Genomic DNA, 4,779 nt, shown 5'->3' with positions numbered 1-4,779 from the left:
AAAAAAAAAAAAAAAAAAAAAAAAAAAAAAAACTAAGAACACTTTGACTATAAAATGATTACTTGAACAACTAGGACCTATTATATAATTGTAAAAAAAAAAATTGAAGCTCCTCGCACACGGAAAAGCAAGCTTGGGAGTGTTGGGTTTTATGTCCTAAAACTCATAGTTTGTAAACAAAAACATATTCTATTTTCAATAAAGTTATTATTGATGTTTATTCAGTAAAGATTGTTATTGAATAAAGTGAACTTTACGATCCTTCATCTAAATCCAATAAACTAAGAACATTCTGGCTATAAAATGATTACTTGAACTATATGTATAAACATAAGAGTTGATCAAGTTCAAGTATATAGTCAAAATGATCTATAGTATAAGGATAAGGCTGAGTACCTTATTCTGGGGACACTATGGATGCGGCCCACTTTTGTATATGATATAAACATTGTGATCATTAAAATTGTACATGTGGAGACATGTGAGTGGGGGCGTCCTATGCAATGAGTATTGCATAAGATCGGACTATGAAAAAAATCACTCTCACTTTATAATGTTGTTTACTGTTGAGACTGATTTTCTTTTTATTCAATGACCTAGGTAACTCGATCTTAATTCTGAGCTAACCATGAACTCCTGTTTATTCGGAATTATTCTTAGATTTTTATGGGTGAGGGTGGCTCAAGTTCGCCGACTCAATAAACCTCCCATTTCAGGGGTAAGACTGGGTAAATGGCTAGGGACGTGGGGTGCAAGATGGAATTCACTCCTACCCACTTTTAGGGATAGAAGAGAGGTAGTTCCCTTAAGTACTGACTCTAGAACAAGGGGTCCCACCCTCTCACTGGCCTGAGAGGGATTCGGTTTACTGGTTGAACCACAAACCAATTGTTCATTAGAGAATCAGTGAGACATAAGAAACAAGAAGTAACTTCAGGGGTAAAACGGTAAATTGACCCAGCTCTAGTTATGAACAACCTGTGAAGGATCAACTTACTAAACATGGTTATATCAAATGGACAGAAATATATCTATAGTGAGGGGAGTGCAACTACTAGGCTATAGTGGAATGTCCTAGTAGTTAACGAATGTTGGTTAACAAGGTTAATGAGTTTAACCGATTAATCTTGGATCGTTGGAGCCCATGATCTATAGGTCCATTAGGTCCCTCTACTAGCTCATATCGAACTAAACCATAGAACAGTGTGACGAGTGAGTTCGAAGTGTTCGAATTCAAATTAGGGAGAATGCACTACATATATACGATATATTTAACCGCATTTTTGTTTTATTTACGAATTAAACAAAAAGAGAGAATATGAGATATTTAAATAAGATTTAAATATCTTAATCAAGTATTTGTTGGAATTAAATAGTTTAATTAATCATTTAATATTACTTTAATTTGAAATTAATAATTCAAATGGATGGTTGAATCAAAATGAAGAAAGTCAAAATGTTGACTTCATTTAATGAAAAAATCCATGTTAGTGGAATTTTGAGGTGTCAAAATTTGGTTTAACCAAACGTGCATACTTGCCAAATAAACTCCACAAATTTGAGTAAAATTTTGAGTGTCAAAATTTGGTTAACTCAAGCATGCATACTTGCCACATAATCCCAAACATTTGAGTGGAATTTTGATTGTCAAAATTTGGTGATCTCAAATTTGCATGAACATGCAAACATAACTCTATAAATAGAGTGATTATAAAACATGAAAGGTCTTCTTCTTGGTGAAAAACCTTGAGAAAAATCTCTCACAAATACTCTCTTCATATATACAAAATCCCTCCCAAGTTTAGTCACTCACCGGATTCCACAATCCCGTTCTAAGACCGGAGGATAGTGTAGAAGACACTAGTGGTGGTTCGAAACCGGTTCGTGAGGAAAAAGAAATTTAAACTACAAAAGATTAGTATTCAAACTCATTAAGTTTTAATACTTATGAACATGCTAGTTATTTACTATAATTGATGTTCTAAAAGTGTCTAAGTTCCAAATTGCTTCCGCATGTGTTATATTAACATCATCAGTTGGGTGCCTTATCCTGGTAACACTTTTGATACGACCCACTTTGTAATCGTTACAAATGATTTGATCCAAATCGTTCATGTGGAAACATGTAAGTGGGGTATCCTATACAATGAGTTTGTATAAGACTGGACCAAGAAATATTTAATCTCTCTGTATAAATCCGTTAATTGAAAAAATTAATATTTCACATGATAATCATATGTGACTCGATCTTAATCCTGAGTAAGTTATGAACTCTGCTTGGGTCCTTCAATTTACATGAGTGAGAATGACTATTTTTAGCCGATTCAATATGCCAATCATTTTGGGACTTCTACGAAACACGGAGTTGGGAATATAATATGATAGATGGAATTCACTCCTTTCCATATAAGGAAAGTAGATGAGTTGTTCTTTAAGTACTGATTTCGGGACTTGAACAATGAGGCCACCACCCTCTCATTGGCCCGAGAGGAACTTGGTTTATGATTGAATCATAAACAAATTGTTAATTAGAGAATCAGTGGTACTTAAGGTGAAAGATGTAATTATAAGAGTAAAACGGACTTTTGATCCCGCTGTAATTATGAACAACTCGTGAAGGATCGACTTGCTTGTAATGATCATATCAATGGACATAACTTGTCCTACCGTGCATAAGAGTGGAACTTTAGGTCTACAGTGGAGTGACTTATAGTTAATAAATGAAAATTAACTTATTTTGTATCATTGAAGCTTATAATCAGTACGTTCATAAGGTCCCGTTGCTAGCTCATAGTAAAGCTAAAAGGTTCCATTTATTTAAAAGAAAATTTGAAGGGTTTAAATTGATATTTAATATATTAGATATATTAAATATAAAGGAAAAAATATATTTAATTTGAAGAGTTCAAATTAATATTAGATATGTTAAAGATAAATTGAGAAAAATATATTAATTTTGAGGTTAAAATTAATATTAAATATATTAAAGAAAAAATATATTTATTGTATTTCATATCCTTAAATATTAAATCAATTAATATTTCTTCAATACATTAAATAAAAATATATTTAAAATTTGAATGAGATTCAAATTAGTTAAATATATATTAGGATATCTTATAATATCTCAATATGATTGGTATAAAGTATTATGTCCTAATATATTAAATATGCAAATATATTATTTGACAAATATTTTCCAAGAGTCCTATAAATAGGACCCTCGAGTTGAGTCAAAGACACTCGGGATGAGCCAAAGACACTCGGGTTGAGCCAAAGACATATGAATCTCTCCCATTTTCTTTGGAGAATGAAATTAGAGAATTCTGGAAACTCTTCCTCTCCAATCCCTTTGGGAGTTTCTTTCAAAAGGCTCCACAAGCCTTTGACCTTGTGTTCGAGTCATAGTAAGGAAGAACTTCAAGAAGTCTTCCCAACTAGGGTTTCTACAAAAGTGGAGTTTTTGCTCTCGTATTTATTGCTTTTGTTCTAATTCATTATAAAAATCAAAACGATTCCCAATATTTCCGCTACGTGAATGAAGAGTTCATTTCCTTCAAAAACGTTGTCACTAGAAAAACTGAGGCCATTTGAGTTACTATTGAGGGTGGCAACAGATCAAATTTGACGCCACTGCAGTAAACAAGTTTTGAGGAGGGAGTTGGGATCACATGAGTAGTTATCTCTTCTATTGAGTGTAGAACAATTCAAGACTGATGTCATAATTTCTTAATCTTGTATTGGAGACACACTTGGGACTACACAAATAGAAGTCTAAAGGTGGGTGAATTTATTGAGTAGAAATGGATCAAAGCGACGCTATATGGAACTACATGGGTAATTATCTTTGTTATTGAGTGTAGAAACGGGTCAAAGCTAACTTCGCGACTTTGTAGTCTATCTTAGAGAGAGACTTGGGACTCCAAAGGTAATTGTGAGGGTAAATACTTCTATTGAGTATAAGGAATGGTTAAAGGTGAGGTCGTGATATCGTGAACTAATATTGAAATGAGACTTGGGACTATACCGGTAGATGACTCATAATGGTAGCCCCTAGTCTCTTGTCCTACTTTGGCAAGATCACAATTAAGAAGTAATTCGAGATCTCTTGATTATACCTGTAAATAATCCTAGGCACCATTAAGCATACCTGTGTTCTGTAAAATTGTAAATACAATATTGGTCCTCATCACTAGTGATGAATTCAGAAGATTATCTAATAATCATTCTCGGGGTATCACAATGCACAAACATATGACGTACAAGAATCAGATTATAACACAAGCATATCCCTATGTCATTTAATTTATTTATTTCCATGGTAATTCATAAATCACGTAATCTATGCTCAACATGTCATAAAATTAGGACATCAATCCTACAAGCAGTACTTGCACAAAAAGCACCAAATTGCATTGTATAGCTCGTAAACATTACAAGTACTTTACTTTATATGATATGCTTAATAGGACTCACTAAGTAATTTAAGCTCAATTTTGAACATAATTAAGACAAACGATAATAATTCATAGCATAAGCCATAATCGAGTTAATTTATCTATCATATACGACCATTTTGATAATGCATTAGTAACCAAGTGAAGTTTGCTGATGTTGTGCCTATGAATAAGAATGATATTTGGCTAAGCAAGTCATTAAATAGCAAGACACATGATTGTAATCCTACTACTATCGTTGTACAACTTTTTTTTTTTTTTTTTTTTTTTTTTTTTTTTTTTTTTTTTTTTTTTTTTTTTTTTTTTTTTTTTTTTTTTTTTT

Source organism: Cucurbita maxima, unplaced genomic scaffold, assembly GCF_002738345.1.
Source record: "Cucurbita maxima cultivar Rimu unplaced genomic scaffold, Cmax_1.0 Cma_Scf00009, whole genome shotgun sequence".
NCBI classification, from domain to species: Eukaryota; Viridiplantae; Streptophyta; class Magnoliopsida; order Cucurbitales; family Cucurbitaceae; genus Cucurbita; species Cucurbita maxima.
The sequence above is the reverse complement of the archived record's forward strand: the minus strand, read 5'-3'. Positions refer to the sequence as shown.